We start from the raw sequence: 19,275 nt of genomic DNA on the forward strand, positions 1-19,275 counted from the left end.
AATGAGAAACTGTATATATAAATATATATTTATATATGATTGGTGTAGCTGATTGCAACCAAACAGGAAATTGCCTAACAGCATACTATTGCAGTCCTATATACAAAATATAAACGTTCTGTAGCTATTCGTTTTTGAGTTACGCGAGACACACATACACATACGTACAGACGTCACCCCGCAAAAAATATCTTTTTAATCCATTTTAATCAATTTCATATTATGTTTTGTTGAAAAGAGTCCTTTATTTTGTTCTTACGTCAAGATGTCGCGCAAAACATCGTTAAATTGCATTCAATAGCAGCCAAAATAGATATTTTAGTTTAAATATGATAGCTGAAACATTTCGTGATTACAATACTTCCTTTATTTTGTACAAGAAAGTATAAATGAAACTTGCTGTACCCTTATTTGTCATTTATTTAAATTTTATCAAATGCATACCGTCGTACTTGATTAAAACAACGCGCTAGAAGACCACGTCTAGAAAAATTTTTAAAAATCATGAATTCAGATAATGATTTTGGGAGTATGGAAGCACTATTCAACAAATTTAACGCATTTAAGTCGTTTCAGTTAATAATTTAAAAATATGGTGAAAGATTACAAAAACGGTAAATGATACTGAGAACCGGCAAATCACCATATCATATTACCACTCCAAATACTTTCAGCGAAGTTAATCACTTAGGGATATTTTAATAACAATTCCTATCCGTTTACTGAAGTCATTTCTATTTATTTAGAATTATTCTTTACTGAATTAATAAATTATTTCTCGAGAAAAATAAATCAATTATTCTCAGGATGTTAATTCTCCGGAGAAAGCTTCTAAATTCATTTTTATTAGATACAAAGCATTGCTGCCAAACTTTTGAATACTTCAAACGATTAATGGCATTCATTAGGTTCGCAGCTGCAACTGAAGACGTATACTTGCCTGCAATCCACTTCAGCGACGACTTCAATTAGTATTCTGTGCATTTGAATTTCAATTATTGAGAAGCATGTTTAGTAACGATATTTTTTTACTGGTTCTCTGCTCTCTTCGAATATTTTCTTTTTTAGTAAAGCAATCGTTAATGACTTGGATGCCTTTAATTACTCCACGTGATTGGAACTTCCTTGATTAACACTTCCTCCGTCCATTATCAAGGTTTATGCATTTGCTTTCCTTACTTAATTTGTTAAACGTTAAAAATAATAACAGTAACACAATGTAGCAAGTCTGCAGTGTGACAAAAGGAAATATGCTTCTTTCTTATCGCTTTATTTTTTATTGCTCTTAACCAGTTAAAGGAAAGTAAAGGTAGGTTTGTTATTTATGGTAGCTTTCATCTAATATCTTAATTTAGTGTTACTCTGCTTTTTAATTAGAGCTTGGACTGGTGATTATGCATATCTACGTCGCACATCGAGAAAAATATTCAAAATATTTCTTAATTAAGAAGCAATACATACATAAATTTTGTTTAGAAACGTAAAAAAATAACAAATGAAGTATTTTTGCCTTCATTCAATATCCCTATACCTAATTGGTATGTCGCTATTCGTCTGATTTATGTTAGGTAAAGGAAGAAAATTCCTTTCATTACGAAATATGATAGTTTCGAAACTAATCTGCAAAGAATTAGTGTACTCATCACTTATATAAGCAAAAACGACAGGAATAATAATATAACATAAAAATAATAAAAAAACAAAATCTGAAATGTTTCAGATTTTAAATTACGTCCAAAGGGGCGTTTTTTAACATTTTGTGTGTTACCTTTCTTTATTAAATATCATGTTCCTCGCACTTAAACCATAAGATCCAGTGCAACAGCAATATCGCAAAATAGTTTTAAAACGAGCCTATCTTTAGAATTTCCGATACAGAGACTCACGCGCTGGAGATAAAAATGTTTTTTCTGCACAACGTTGCCATTGCTCGCTTTGAAATCCTTGAGTTTGTTAATCAAAAATTCGTCAAAGTTTTAAAAAATAGGAATTCGATCATAAAACAAATTTCAAATTTCAAATTTGGTCTTCCACATGCTCATATTCGTTGGAGGATTACGTTATTCAAAATTCGATGACTCTATGTACCGTTGTTTTATCACAATACGAGAAATATACATACATTTATGCAGATTTTTCATTATTTAATTTCTTCAAATATAATGCAGGACTGTAACATTTTGTGGCAACAGTTTGAAAAGTGAACCGACATTTATGAGTCCGACGCAAAATGCCAAAACGAAACTAATAGTCCTTCGGGATTCAAATCCCTTTAGACTAATAATTAAAAACACAGCCATGAAGGAACTATGAATCTCATTATTATTTGTCTCCTGAGGATTTGTTTCACAGAATTTTTATCATCGCTTGTCACTTTAAAAGCATGTTTTAGTACTACAATATAAATAATAAAAGATGATTAAAAGTATATTAATAAAATAAAACCTTATTCCGCAAAATTTGGATTCGTTCAATTTACTTATTTATTATCCAATAAATGCACATTTCCTTCAACTTTGAATTAGAAACTTAGCATTATGTTGGCCAAAAGTAACTTTACTTAACATAAATTAAACAAGTAATATAAAAAAATCAAGTCAATTCCTACTGAAATCAACTAAAATTTTAAAAATAAAAATAAAATAAATTTAAAAATAAAAAAAAATATTTAATTAAAATATTTTTAATATGTGAACAAAATTGTATTAACATCAAGTGTCATCCACTACAAGTTTAGAAAAATGTATTTGAACTTGAGTGGATGAATAAAAAGCATTTTAATAACGATTGAAAATTAATTAATTAATACATTATTAAATAAAAAACTTAAAGTTAATTCCTACTTAGGTCAACAAAGAAAAATTTAAAAAATAAAAAAAAAATTAATATGTGAAAAAACTGTGTTAACATCAAGCATCATCCACTATAAGTTTAGGAAAATGTATTTAAACTTCAGTGGATGAATAAAAAGTATTTAGTTAACGATTGAAAATTAATTAATTAAATAAAAAAATTAAAAGCTAATTCCTACTTAGGTCAAGAAAGAAAATTTTTGAAAATACAAAACAAAATGAAAAATACAAAATTTTAAAAATGTTTAATACTATGTGAAAAAACTGTATTTATATCAAGTGTCATCCACTACAATTTTAAAAAAATGTATTTAAACTTAAGTGGATAAATAAAACGATTTTATTAACGACTGAAATTTCGAACAAGATATAGGAAAACAGCTAGTAGTAGGAATTAAAAAAATAACCAACAAAATGCAAAATCGTTAAGTCTTTCAAGTGCCGTTCACTTGGGTTAGAAACCTTTCTGAAATTTATCCGTTCATATATTATGGTACTTGCACGCACACACCTATATGCATATACATACACTTATACAAAAGATATTCCTACTTTTACGAAATATTTGGCATAATCGCAATATTTTCATGGGGTGCTTGTTTTTATCTATGCGACTGACAAGAATGATAAAACTTGTTTACAGATATATTTTTGACACTTTTAACGTAGAGCAAAATAAAGATTTTCTTAGGTTTGTACATGTGATAAAAAGAATCGTTTAGTATATATTAAAGATGCTGGTAATAGTTGTCTAAATGTAAGGATTATATGAAGTGGAAAATTTTTACCATGGTCCTTAATACTAATTCTTTGAGTATTATAATACAGGTAATTACGTCATATTCCCTAAAAATACATATTTATTTTAAGGAAATATCTAATAAACAAAAATATTTTTAATTCATTCAATTTTGGACGCATTTTATTTCTATGCATTAGTTTATTCGCAGGAATATATTTTAAAAGTTGTATTCTCAGGAAGAGATACTAATATTTTCAGCAAGCGAGCAGAAATGTGTGCTCCACACATTTTTTACACATATATCCATTCTGTTACTCGGCTCCGTGAGCTCAGTTTTTTATTCTTATATGTTGGTAAATAGTGCATTTTTGCTTTAAAAATGATGTTCGTATCTTCCTATTAAGGTTGTTATGCCTTTAGTTAACCTGCATGCAATATTTGTAGAATTACCAACAATTTAAATGATGTTTAATTGCGGCTAAGCCTAATTATTTACGATAGCAGTCAAATTTGTTTACATTTGAAATTTATCAGAATAGTGGATTTGTTGCTAATCTAAAGAAGCTAAGCTCCGCAACAACAACTGTTTCTTTTTTATTTGTCTAATTCCTTTTATGCATCGTTTTAGATTTGTTATAGTATTTGAATATAAAATGTGGCAACGATTAGATAATTCTTCAGATGATATCATTTTTGCGCATTCTGAGTTATGAAATGATTGAGATGTAACTCTGCTATGATAACCTAGCACCAGAGTGTCGCTATGCGCTATCGACGAAGAAGATTTAATTCAATGCAATAAGCTTATACGAAATGCAGCGAAAAATGCGTATAATTTAATATTTCGTGTAAGGAAGTCGTGGTGCACACATCAAATTTTTAAAATAATCGATCTCTTTCGAGGGAATGTTCGTATATTCTTGAATTTATGAGATTTTTTATTAGATCTCACTCTCACCTAAATATAATCACCGCGAAAAAGATAAAAAAAATTCATTATTTTGTAAACTTTATGCAACAAACTGAAAATTTTAGATAGAAATCTGCAAAAGCATCAACCATCACGAACACGAAAATAATGAACATAAATTTTTGACTTTATGGTTATACATATTAACCAATCCTTTCCATTCAAATCTTTCTTTCCATTCCAGTGTACAGTAATGCTTAAAAGCATTTCATGAACACTTTTTGTAACACTCTATGAACAAAATGTCTATCCTAAAAGGAAGATTTTTGAATTGAAATCCTTTAAAAGTGGGATACATGAGTTGCACCTGCACCTCCTACAATGTGGTATTTGAGAAGGATGTCTTCCTTTGCAATACCTCCAGAAGATTGTTTTTGTTAACTTTAACGTAAGGAAATTCCACCACTCTGAGTTCTAGCGCTGACTCACAGATTCAGGGACAGGGGGTAGGAATTTTTCCTTCAAACCCGTTTTATTAAATCTTTATATACCTGAAACATAATGCCAAGGCCCACAACAAGTTAAACGAGCAAACTACGGAACGCTTTGTCAGATACAAATATGATATTCTGGCACCGAAGAACCAGTCTTTTGTAAATATGTGTTTAATAGATGAGTTTAATAAACGGCGTTTTATTAAAGATGAGATAAGAGGCAGAGATGAGTTTAATAAACGGCGGTTGTTGCATTGATTAGTATGTATTTCTTTTGGTTTTCGAAAATTTAAAGGTAACAAACGGCTGAATTAATTAACCAGTGCATTTAAAAAGCGGCGTGTACTGTAATCAAGAAATATTGAACTAAGTGACAAAAACTATTAAATCATAGGTTTAGTAGCGTCAGAGAGGTTACATTAGAAAAATTTCCTTATTGGATGATGGGTTTATTAGGTGAAAAGAATGAAATGAGCTGTTTGAGTAAAAATATTACTTTATTAAGATCTTATTTCAGTTAATAATTAACAATTTTAAAAGCTGCTAAAGATTACTCCAAGTTTTCTTTAAGACACAGTTATATGTAGTTGCTATGTTTTGCAGATCTTTATTTTTAAAATAAGACTCATACTCTGTTTTAAAATTGCTATGAAAAGAGAATTATTTTAGGTATTAATGCGTCAAAGTTACTTATCTCAGCGTTAATGTAAGTACACATACCTATGAGTTTTAATATTTCCAAATTATAAAACTTCCTTAGATTTCTTATGTCTAACATATGTCGACGTTTATCCATAGGCTTGCTACCTTTTCTGATTCTTTTCCCCAGACAGAGATATTTTAACTAATGAAAATGTTAATTCAGAAGTCAAACAACAAAAATCAGCGTTATATTTACAAAATTTTCACAGGACTAGTTTCGATGGTTTTACCGAACCACATCCTCAGCTGCAAAACCGCAAATGAACAAGATCATTCATAAAAATCTTTCTGTTCTAGTTAACGATCCTAATTCCAATCCAAATTTGCCTTCGGCCTTTAAAGAAATTATGTTTTAGTTCTGGTTTCACCAACAGATGGCGCCACTTGCTTATTCTTGTACAGGCTTTCTTATCTTATTTAATCATTATTTCTATCTTGTTCATTTGCGGTTTTGCAGCTGAGGATGGTGGTTCGGTAAAACCATCGAAACTAGTCCTGTGAAAATTTTGTAAATATAACGCTGATTTTTGTTGTTTGACTTCTGAATTAGTATTTATTCGGCGTGCTATTGTGTCTTAATTAATGGAAATGTGTTATCCAATATAATATAAGTATTACATACGAAGAAATGCTTTTAAGTCTACAAGTTTAGTTTATGAGCAAAATTAAAATGCATTCAACTTCTAGTAGGAATTTAAAACTCACAGCTGTCAAATACTAGTGAGCATGTGTTTAGCACAGTCAAAGACATAAATTGATTCCTACATCCCGTTCGTAATGAGGAATAAACTAAACTCATGGCGCAACAGCCCTTAGTAAGCCATTGTCTGCAATGTCCTGCTACCTGCTTTCTTGACCGTGGGCCTCGGGATGCAGGATCAAATACCCTGTACATGTGGTCAGCTTGTCACAGGATTCCCTGTGTTAATCCCCAGACGAAATTGGTAATAATTTTATTGACACACTCAAGGGACTGAAAGGCTGAATCAACCTTGCCTAGCCCGGGGATTAAATTTCGATCCTATGGTGCTGCTATGTGACACGCTAGCCACATTTTCTCTGTTAAGTGCAGTCTTAATCAAAGAATCATACAGCCAAAATAATTACGAGATCTTTATTTAACAAGAATTCTTCTTAACTTAAGTAAACACCAATTAAAGCAACAATCTTCACATATATTAAAAATGAAAGTATTGAAAAGAATAACTTACATAGAATCATCATCAGGCTTACCTATTTAGGCAATAAAAAAAAAAAAAACAGAAGCATACTTTGACACAGTACCCTGAAAGAGAAAGCGCTAACTGGATTAGACTATTGGCGCAGGTACAAGTAGCTAAGTTGAAAATCGAATGCCCCCAACCTTCGCTTTCTCTAGCCAATATATACCTTTGCGCACGTTCGTTATTTATGCTTATGAGTTTCATTATGCAAAAATACCTAAATTTATGCTAACATAAATTTTACATGAGATACTACAATTTTGCGTATAATTTCATTAAAATTATTTACACGATATCAAAATTCGTAACAATACCTATAAAATCTGTCAAAAACATTAAAAGCATGCCAATATATAATTTCATTAATCAAAATAATGTTACACTCGCGCTGTAATGAAAAGAAGGTATGAATGTGAAAAGAGGAATTAAAACATGCAATTTTCAAATGAGGCAGAGGTTGCATAGTCAAATGCGAATAAGCAACCAAAATTACATTACATAAACTTCTAAAATAAGATAAAAATGGGTAATTTTTCAACATAGTAATTTACAAAAATTTCTTCAAATTATTAATTAAAATAGTTCATTTTTATGAGTATTTAAAGTATTAAAAAAACTCATTTACTCTTATAAGCGGGAGAGTTCTTAAACAACAATAAATGCTCTGAATTTGCCGTTTCCTATCGAGACGTATAGAACATGACCTTGAAGGCAGCTACAGCATTTCGGATTATAGGGGAAGATTGCCAGCGAATTTGATTGAGCGTGGAGTGCCGATACACACCACGCGCGTCTTCCCGGGTTAACTTATTTTGCTATTGAAAAACAGAAGAATCAATGACGACATTAGCAATACTTACGTTAATCCTATCTGGGAATCATCTGCTTGACACCATTATGCTTAACTAAATGCAGAGTCATTTTTATTATTTTAAATGCTCTGTTGCTTTTATTCAATAGCATGTTTATCGTTTTTATTCAAACGTTTGGAGGTAAAAATGTGTGTCGTTAATAAAAAATCCCAGGATTTATTCATCTCTGTTAAAACACATATGCTTTCATATAAATCCAAATCCAAAACTATATAACGCATTAACAATATAACGCATTAGCTATAGTCTTCATATATTCAGTGGTGGCCAAAATTGTGGACACTTTTGGAAATTTTTATGTTTTTGAACTTTTATATGCTTATAGAAAATGTTACGTTTCGCAAAATGCAAACTTGTATATATCATTTTGAAGAGAATTTATTACTGAATTCAATACAAAATACAAAATTCAATTATTTGCAATACAAAAAAGTTATATGTACTTTAATATAAATAAAAAACACAGTTATGAAGTGGTTTGTAATGTCTAGCTTTACTGGTCAATCACTGTTCTTGTTCTGAAAACCAAACAAATGTTAGTAACTGCCAGTAGAAGCTGACATCATGTTTACACTTAAAACAATTCATTATTTTGCTTTGTTCTGTAGAAAAAGGACCTGTTTCTTATACACTGCAATTACAAGTAGGAATTTTTGTAAAAATTTTTAATATTTAGTCAAGAAGCAATGACATCAAATAAAAGAGTAGATTGGACACCTAGAAAGAGATGTAATATTATTGTGCTACGAGAAAGTGGTCTTTCCTATGCCGAAATTGCAAGACAATTGGGCGCTTCAGTGACTACATCTGGAGTCCGAAAGTTTTGTTTACGATATCAGGAGACAAATTCAATAAAAAACAAAGAAGGAAAAGGCCGAAAAAGGTGCACCACATCTATATTTGAATAATAAACCACAACTGAGGAATAAAAAGATTATGTCTCCAAGATATAAAAATGTCATCAGCGGCCATCAGAAGTGATCTGAATGATGCTGGTGTTTCTGCCAGTTCAAGAACAGTTAGGAGAAGATTAACAGATGTTGGACTGAGAGGTAGAATTCCACGAAAAAAGCATTATCTTAATTTTCAGCAACGAAAAAAAAAAGACTATTGTGGGCAAAGGAACACATTAATTGGACAGATGATCAGTGGTCACAAGTTATATGAAGTGATGAAACTAAGATATCGTTATTCGGTAGTAATGGGCGAAAATATGTAAGACGTAGAATAGAAGAGTTACATCCTGACTGCATTCAAGCAACTGTGAAGAACCCAGCTAGTGTTATGATTTGGTCATGCATGTCAGCAGATGGTATTGGTCGCCTTCATGTCATCGATGGGACACTGAATGCCAGAAAATACATTGACATTATTCTAGAACCAAAACTTCTACCTTCCATCAGACATCTCTTTCCCAACAATGCTTCGTTTATTTTTCAGCAGGATTCTGCTCTTTGCCACACGGCCAAACTATCGAAAGTGTGGTTTCGTACAAAGAGCATTAAATTGTTGTCATTGCCAGGAAACAGTTCTGGCCACAATCGTATCGAAATTTGTGGCACCGTTTGAAACCTCTTGTCCGAATGCGGAGCCCATCAAATAAAAGGGAACTAATTGAGGCTATAATTGTTTCCTGTCATCATGTAATAACGAAAGAAGAGCTTAAAACTCTTGTCAGCTCAATGAAACGTAGATGTGAAGCTGTAATCAAAAATAAAGGGTACTCTACTAAGTACTGATAACTCACTGCAATCATCACTATCTAATGTATAACGATAACTATTATCGTTTAACTTTTTTGTATTGCAAATAATTGAATTTTGTGTTTTGTATTGAATTCAGTAATAAATTCTCTTTAAAATGATATATACAAGTTTGCATTTTGCGAAACGTAACATTTTCTATAAGCATACAAAGTTCAAAAACATAAAAATTTCCAAAAGTGTCCACAATTTTGGCCACCACTGTAAATAGATTAATTCACTGCATCTTTGAATACATAAAGCAGCTTACTTTAAATATGAGATAGATCTTTTATTAGCATTTTTATACAATCCTTTAAATTGCATTCACATCTTTCAAATTTGCTGCACTAAATCTCTCTGCGACAAATTCTTCCTTTATAGAAGAGATCGTCTCTCAGCGAATACAATACACTTCACTGAAATTTTATAATTGGATTTCTAGTCTATATCCACCGGCATCAAAGCGCATTTCGAGCGACAGTCCAACAGAGATTTCAGGCAGAAAAACGATTCACTCTTTTTAAAATGAACTACGAGGAGACTTCAAACGGAACTGTTTCCAAGCTTCTGAAAAAATGTTTTTGTCTCTGAGTTTTATTTGAACCAGTTTTGCAGTAGGAGTCGATACATATATATGAATAGTTGAATGACAGGATATCTGCTATACTATGCGTTTTGAAAATAAAGAAAAAAGTCATTGGGGAATAAAAGCTATCACAGATGTTATATTTCAGTAAATTTCATAACTTTTAGTTTGATATCTTATTCAGATATACATTTTTATCAGTGAGGATACCTTATCAGGATTCCATTTGTTGTAGAATTTTTGTGTTTATTTTTATATATTCTAGATTTTTTTTGCATTATATGCATTATTCAATTACATTCTTAGTTAACCTTTCCTTCAACTTTGTTTACACACTCACTGCTTTCAAGTGCAGAGTTTGACCCAATTGTGTAATTATAATTTTTCTCTAAACATCGATTTTCCTATATTCACAGCATTCTTTCTGTCACCATCTTGAAGCTGCCTTTTATCTTATTCCTCCAACAGTTTCCCGATTAAATCTGAAATTTTCGCAACATTTGTTCTAATATACTTTTGCTTTCCCAAAATTATAACAATTTTCCCTTCTGAAGTTTTTATGTATTAAAAAAATCCAATAAATAATTTTGCTGCGCAATCGCAGTATTGAACATTTCTAAATATTTTTATTTTTTGATTTGTGAGCATTGTTTACTAAATTGGAATGACTGACCACTCAGAACACTGCCATCTGTTTTTACTTCAACTCCTTCCATCAATTAGCACCTTTCAGAAAATCGACTTTATTTTTCGAGCAACCCGTCAGAACACTTCGGAAAGCCAAACTCGACATAATCTTGGGTAAATGTTAGTATGAAGTATATGTCTGCATCAGCCTTTTAGATAATATTTTATTGATTTCTTGTAGAGCTTATTATAATGATTTAGACGAAACATTATATTTATTTCACATAACTGCACTAATTTGCATATAAAGCCAAACTTTGAATCACATTCTTAGTTACATAACTTTTAAAACTTATAATGTTAATTTTTATAATTTTACTACTGTTTAAAAGTGTTCAACTCATTTGAGAGCATCCATTCTAGTAGAAAGTGATTTTACCTAGGTAGGGTGAATCGTTAGCACCTTGCAGATAAGAAATGGTGACTGGCAGCTAAAATTTTATAGAGTGTTTAGCTTGGAGCTTTGTGACACACTCTGCAAAATTTCATGAAACTGAGATGTTTTTTTCTTGTGCTTTCTCTTATTTGAGCATGACAATGGCTAACAAGGGAGCTGATTCGATACTTCTGACGGAAGGACGTTAGTGAAGTGAAACTCATTCGGATATACTGCAGATATTTGGAAATGAAGCTGTTACATCGCGGATCGCAAACTTAAAAGGTTGAAGCCAAAGCATTTTGGATTAACCACAAGAAAGAATTTCGATCCCGAAAACAATAAAGGACATCATCAAAACTCAGCTGGATGTGATCATGGACAATCGTGAAATGAATGTGAAAATAAATCTAAACATTTACAAATAATTATTTCATGGAAAAACAAAGTCATTTAATTACAAACAATATAGCTTTCGAGCAGGTAGCTCAATAGAATATGCAATCGCAGATCTCATAGCAATAATACGGCAAAATAAGGAACAAGGTCTCCATACCCTGACAATAGCAATAAACATCAGGGGTACCTTCGACTTCCTCTGGTGGCCTTATGCAACTAACATTCTAGAAAAGATGGCTTATCCATTGCAGTAATAAAATTACATTACTAAGAATCTACAAGATAAAAGTGTTCAGATTATAACATACTTTTAAAAAGGATATAAACAGAGGGTGTCCTCAGTTGTCTTGCCTGGGACCGGCCATCTGGCATTCTGCGGAAAATCCTGTTTTCTGGTATTTTCAAGATCTTGAATTTGCACATATTACTGCATATGCTGATGTATGTCTATATAATCATAGTAGTAGTGAGAAGCAACTAAGAAACAAGAATTTAACACTGTCTTGAAATATTTCCACTCTGGACAATAAAAGCACAAATTGTTACTATAAGCTCAGAAGACAGAATCTCTCCTGATTCAGAGGTCAACTTCCAAAGGCCAGCTTCAAAAATATCTAGTCATCAAACTTCTTGGGACCCCGTTTAAATTCGCTCCAGAGATGCGAAATTTGATCAGAACTGTTATCAGGTTACAGTAAGACCCCGCTTAACGCTGTTTCGTTTAGCGCTGTTTCGGTTTAGCGCTCTTTTATTTCAACCCGGGGATTCCACGAAATCGCTCTCAGCATACGGGGATTCCCCGAAATATTATGCAGCGATAGGTTTCAAATACATATCCGAAAGAGTGTACTTGTATTTCTTGTTTGGTGCGGTATTGTACAGACATATTTTGAAGGGGTAAATGTGGAAGATATCGAAGAAATAATTCAAGAAGCAGCAGCTAGTCTTTCTAATGATGAGCTCAAGGAATTAACTGAACAAGAAGAAAACAAAAATGTTGACAGCAGTGATTCAGAAGAAGAGCAAAAAGAACTTTCGATTGCGTTTGTAAAAAGGAGTTTGTCTACCATAACTGAAATAATGGATCAATTCATTGAAAATGATCCGAATTTTGACAGGAGCTCAAAAGTAAGGCGTGGTGTTAGAGATGCTCTATCCGTTTATGAAGAACTTTTAAGAGAACAACGCTAAAGAAAAAGGCAAACAATATTAGATGCTTTTGTCACAAAAAGGCAGAACACTGAAAACGCGGAAGGCTAACTAAATATGACTGACTTAGAATTTTATTTGTTTTTTTTAAGAATATTCGTTTTGTTATTTATATTTTGTTTTTATTTTTGCAAGAAATAATAATGTGGTATTAATTTGGGCTTTAAGAAATAAATGTTTGGTTTTTTTTTTATTAAAAAAACATACTTTTTAAATTTAATACCTAACCAATTTCCTAGCCATCTTTCCCTAACCCCAATATTTACATGTAAAGATAGCCTCGTTTAGCGCTGTTTCGCATTACGCTCTAATTTGGTGGAACGTATTCCTCGCGTTAAGCGGGGTCTTACTGTATTCTGGTTCCTTCATATGAGGTGACTTAGCTCAAGAAACACGATATTTAATTAAAACATGAAAAGAAGAACTTCGATGAAATCAGGTTTCTCTTCCAGTATGTTAAACCAACTGTACAACATCATCACAAAAATAAATCTAGTGCTGGAAAAAAGGAGGTAACAAATGTCAGACTCACTATAGTGGGACAAGCATGTACGCTCTACGGCCGCACCTATCATCATCTCGAGTGCATAACACAAATAGTATACAAGCATATCACTCGGCATATCAGTTTGACTGATAATGTGAACATTAATGACAGCCCACCGACTGCAGGAGAAATACAGATCCTCACGGATGGCGTAAAATTGGAGTCGGTATCCTGATATGTCTTCTGTCGATTTAACAATTAAACTTCCTTTTCTAGCTGGAAGAGGACCCCCTCAGATAAAACAATTTTGTATATCAGGCACTGTATTCAGAGTTACTGGCGATATGTGCCGCAATAAGATAAGTCTCAAATTCAAGGGAAAAAGGGCCACCATTTCCAGCAATTCTGCTTCCAGCTTAAAATCGATAGTGAGGCAAATTAGTAGAAAACTCTACCATATTTTCAAATGCAGATACGGCATTCCCCTTCCTGGCGAATGGAACTTTAAGATACAAACTGATACTTGAATGTAATTTTAAGATACAAATAAAGTTACTGTAAAATTTCTCTCCTGTTTTGTTTTCTAAAGCAGTGCAACTAACTTTTTGATTGACCCTCGTAATTACTTTTATCTGTTGCCAGTACATACAAGGTGCTCGAAACATTTAGCTTTTATATATGGAATAAACAAAGCCATGTTACTCGTCATGCGAATGTGATAACCCTTTTAGTTGCTGATCGGAATCAATCATTGTAATTTTCATTTGCAAGACCAATATTATACATATATTGTTGCGAAACGCCCAAATGCGGTGAGATAGCTTCCCTCCAAAGCGGTTTTAGGGTTGCCAGAATGTGGCGGAGAATGGCAGGATTTCCAGATTTGACGCAAAATCTACAGTTTGGCGATATCTGGCAACAAACCCGGCGATATGCCATAAACCGAATGAAAACATTCTAAAAGGCATTCTTAGCAGTTTTCTAGGGAATACTCGCGAAGATAAGTTAACACTATATTATCCCACCTGTCCTGGGAGAGAATAGTGTCCTGAGTTCAGAGATTAGCTCGAGAGCGGTCGACCGAGTCGGTAGCTGTACTTTAATGCTTTGCTGTGAATCATTCTTCCATATCGTCTAACTAATTTTTTCTTCTGCAAATAAATAATGCTTGTTTATTTTAAAGCATTTGAGTCTTATCTTTTAACCATATCTGCAATACTAAGGCAATATTAACGTTGCAGTTAATAAAACGTGCTTTTGAAATACTTTGCCATTATTCATATCAACTTACATATCATTGATGTTTTATTGAAGTCAATGCGCAGTAAACTAAAAAATCAAAACACGTTCTTAAGACGTGAATTTAAGGATTATTTGATCCATTGTATCAAAAAAAAAAATCCCTACTTATTCAAAAGTCCTGCGGTAAGTTTCTCAGCAGATTCAGATTCGATTCTCAAAAGTTAAAACAATGCAGACCAAAAACAATTTTTATGTATCCATAACAAGAATAATTATGAAGGAAATCATTAAATTAATTCAACGAACGAATAAGAACAAAACGTATGCTACTGCATTATTATAAGTAGCGTATGTTTCTGATTTGAAAAATTCCAAGTTCACTTCTTTCAACGTCTGTTGCAACTTTTTCAATAAATGAAAAACTTCAGTTCTTAATTAAGATCAAAACCGAAGTATTCCATTAAAAATCATATCAGATCAAAAATAAAAATTAAAACAAATCATGTCTTGAAAACGAGAAAAAGAAGATGGAATATTTTCTGATGCAGAAAATAATAAGAAAGCGTGTTGAATTTGCTTAAGATTTCCTAATTACTACAATATCAGCATGTACGTGATCTATTATACTTTTCTCAACGATAGTTTTTTTTTTTTTTTTTTTTTTTTTTTTTCAGGGGGTTGCACATTAGTAAATTCAGAAGTCGATTACATTTAGCACACCATTGTAGATATTATTGTAGATATTACGGTTTTTGTTTACGTGTCTATAAATTAGTTAACTAAGTCTATAAATTACTTAAAGCATACTTCAAATTATTGATTATTTTTAGTTTCGACACAACTCAGCTATTGTGAAGTCTAATTTATATATATTCCTTTTCCAGTATTTAATTACTAACAATTATTCCTTCTTTTATACACTCATGTCCATAAATTAAGGATAATGCAAAATCAGGCAAAAGAACAGTTAGAAGCAGAACAAATTTGACTTATTTGTAAAGCTTATTTATTAAACAAAAGGTAAACAGCAAAAACGATGCTATATGTTTAATATTATTAAAAAAATTAGCGATTTTTTCTCCCTGGAGCAAATTACAAAAAAAATCCTATTTCCCAAAACCAATATTACATGGTTGGTATGATTGTTAATACATTGTATGTCTCCCAGACGATGCAATACAGTCCGTACAACGCCTAGGCATGCTGAGTATCAAATTATCAATCTGATCTTGGGGGTATTACACCACTCAAAAAGCAATGCTCTCCGAAGTTCCGGTAGACGTGTAAGAGGAGGTTGACGGGCTGCAACTCGTCGGCCAAGCATATCCCACACGTGCTCTACTCGATTCAAGTCCGGTGAGAATGCTGGCCAGTCCATACGGGTGATATCCTCCGATTGAAGGCATTCGCTTACGATGTTTGCACGGTGAGGAGGGGCGTTATCATCCATAAACACAAATAGTGCGCCCATGGCGCCCCAAAACAAGCATGCATATTGTTCCAGAATGACGTCCCGATAGATTTAGCTTGTCATTGTTCCAATTAGAACATGCAGTTCAGTTCTGGAACCCAGAATAATTCCACCCCAAACGAACACTCCTGCACCACCGTAACGGTGTTGTTCAATGATGTTTTCTAGGTGGTAACGGGTACCTGGAGCTCTCCATATGAAATTCCGGCGTGAATCAGTCTGCAAGCGAAACATGGAATCGTCGAAAAACATCACACAGCCCACTGTTGCGGTGTCCACAATGCATGCTCTCTACTCCAGTCTAACCCCAGGCGACAGTGAGTTGCAGTAAGTGGAATGCATCTGACAGGTCTACGAGCATATAGAGCATATAGACCAATCTGCCCTAAGCGTCTGTACACGGTCTGCCTTGAAATTGTCGTACCAGTGGCTCAAGACAGCTGACGAGACAAGTCTGAGACTGTGCTTCGCCTGTTTCTTTTGGCAGTAACTGCCAAATACCGGTCCTCATTCGGCGTTGTAACTCTGGTGCGACCTGTTCTGTAACGTCTACTCACATTACCATCATCTTGGAATCGTTGCCAAAGCCTGGAGATGACTCTCTGGCAATTCCAATTTCGTCTGATACTTCCAGTTGGGTACGCCCACATTCCAGACGGCCGATAATTCTACTACGTAAAAAATTATCCAAATGCGTCCTTTGTATCATAACTATTCGGTTATTTCACTGAAATGCTTATAAAGCGCCTGCGAACAATTTTACTTCTTTGCCTGTATTCCTTATATATCAATCTCTTACACTCTCGTCATTGTGACGTACCATCGGTGTCATCTGGTTACTTCCTGAAATTTGCATATGATTCTTGAAGATGTGTGTAGTGATTTTACAGGTGATATATTTATTTTACAGTTCGATTTCCGTGTGACTCCCAATTATCCTTAATTTATGGACATGAGTGTATTTTAAAATCTTCAGCAAAATGTATATTATTGTAGTTTTATGATTGTAGTATCATAACTATTCGGTTATTTCACTGAAATGCTTATAAAGCGCCTGCGAACAATTTTACTTCTTTGCCTGTATTCCTTATATATCACTCTCTTACACTCTTGTCATTGTGACGTACCATCGGTGTCATCTGGTTACTTCCTGAAATTTGCATATGATTCTTGAAGATGTGTGTAGTGATTTTACAGGTGATATATTTATTTTACAGTTCGATTTCCGTGTGACTCCCAATTATCCTTAATTTATGGACATGAGTGTATTTTAAAATCTTCAGTAAAATGTATATTATTGTAGTTTTATGAAATTTTAGCTAAGAGACCTTTTTTCATCCCAGAAGATATTAACTTTATCTTTTACAAAGTATTAAAACATTTATGAACTCTTGTCATGTAATGTTAAACCATTTAGTTTAATCTAAGAGGTCTCTTACATAAACATCATATATATCGCTTTACGAAAGAAAAAAATAGCCTTCGAGTTATGAACAAAAAAGTATTGAAATGTATTTTCCAGGATATTAAGCAAATTACCTCTAAGCTTTAAGCAAACTTCACTACTATACATTGGGGAGTTAAAGAAAATACCTAACTTTCAAAAGAAAAATAATTCGAGAAAAAATATCTTAAGGAATGAACAATCAAGCAGCTGTGAGATTTTCTTAGTTAATTAACGGAAATTCCTTTTTCGCTTCGCCATAATTTCTTTAAATAAATAAAAGAGAAAAAATATTGTATCCTGGCGACGGTTTCGAATTATTTGCTTTAATGAAAAAGTAAATACGTGGTAGCAAAACTTATCGCAAATTACTGCGCTATTTTTGTGCTGTAAAGAATTTTTTTGTTCGTTTTTTAGCTCTGGAAATAGTTTCTAAGCTCTGCTTTACTTCATGTCCTTTCAATAAACGATTACGTTTTCCGCTTTTTATTTACTTTCTTTCGGATAGCATTTCGAGTTCTGATGGAGGGAAAAACCTTAAATAATATTAGTGAATGGTCTGTTGAATTGTATTTTTCCTCGCCCTTTGAAGTATAACAGGTAAATTTTGAAGCAAATATAATTCTGCTTATCTTTAGGTTTGGGGGGGGGTATTTTTCTTCTGTCATTTATTAGTCGTGATTTCGGAAATTTCTTTATTATTTATAGATATTCAATATTTTTTTACATTTTGCGTTCATTTTTATATAATTGCTATAAACTTATATGTTTTGACAGAAAATATCTTTGATAAATTTGAAACCTTCTTGAAGCATACAAATATATCGTCAGTTCCTTCTGAAGGATTTACATTATATTCCTAAATCAGACTACAAATTGCAACTAATAGCTGGTTTAAAAAAAAAAAAAAAAAAAACTCGTGATATGTTTCAAATTCTTCTTGAAAATTTCAGTTCGGTTAATTAAAATGTACTGAAGAGTCACTAGGTTTTTCGGAAGCAGGAGACAGGAAAAATGAGCAATGCCCTTGCCGGAACTCGAACCTGAACCTCTCGAATACGCACCGAGTGTGCTAACCTTTACACCACGAAGGGATGCTGGAAGGTAGGAGAAAATATGTACTTGATTTTTACATAGATATATATGTATGTTTGTGTCCTGACCGGTGTGCACCCTCTCTCCAAACTGTCTGTTTTTATTATTATACATTTTGTTTAAGAACTTGAAATATTAATTTTAAATTATATGGAGGTTCTATTGTAACGCGGTGTGCTTTTAAAAAATTTGATTCTCCCTACTGAAAGAATTTTTATTCCGTATTAATTGCATGCTGCAAAAATAGGAAAAATTGATATTTATACAGAACCCATGTCTGGGAGACGCCATTGCTTTCGCATACGTTATATATTATTATGGAACAGAGATTGAGAATAATAAATTTAAACTGAATGCTTATAACTCAGTTTATCAAGCGAAAGCTATGCCTATTTTTTGTTCATGAAAGGTATTAAGAAGAATCTTAAAGGGCAATATGATATATATTGTTACGAAATGTACAGGCGCGTTAAGAGGGCTTCCCCTCAAAGCAGTTTTAGGGTTGCCATAAAATGGCAAGATTAGGCCGTGTTGCCACATTTGGCGAGAAACCGCCCATTTGGCGACAAAATTGGCGATATGCCATGGACAGATGGAGAACCTTCTAGAACGAATTCTTACCGGTTTAGCTCAGGATGTTCTCGAACGCAAGCCTGCTTGTCCGCAGTCAGAGAGTGTGCTTCATCGAGAGTACGAGTGTATGTGCCTCTTCTAGCAAGCTGATAGTCAGTGAGAAAGT

This window comes from Stegodyphus dumicola, chromosome 1 (assembly GCF_044657685.1).
Source record: "Stegodyphus dumicola isolate Sdum_Otavi_A_Nest chromosome 1, ASM4465768v1".
NCBI classification, from domain to species: domain Eukaryota; kingdom Metazoa; phylum Arthropoda; class Arachnida; order Araneae; family Eresidae; genus Stegodyphus; species Stegodyphus dumicola.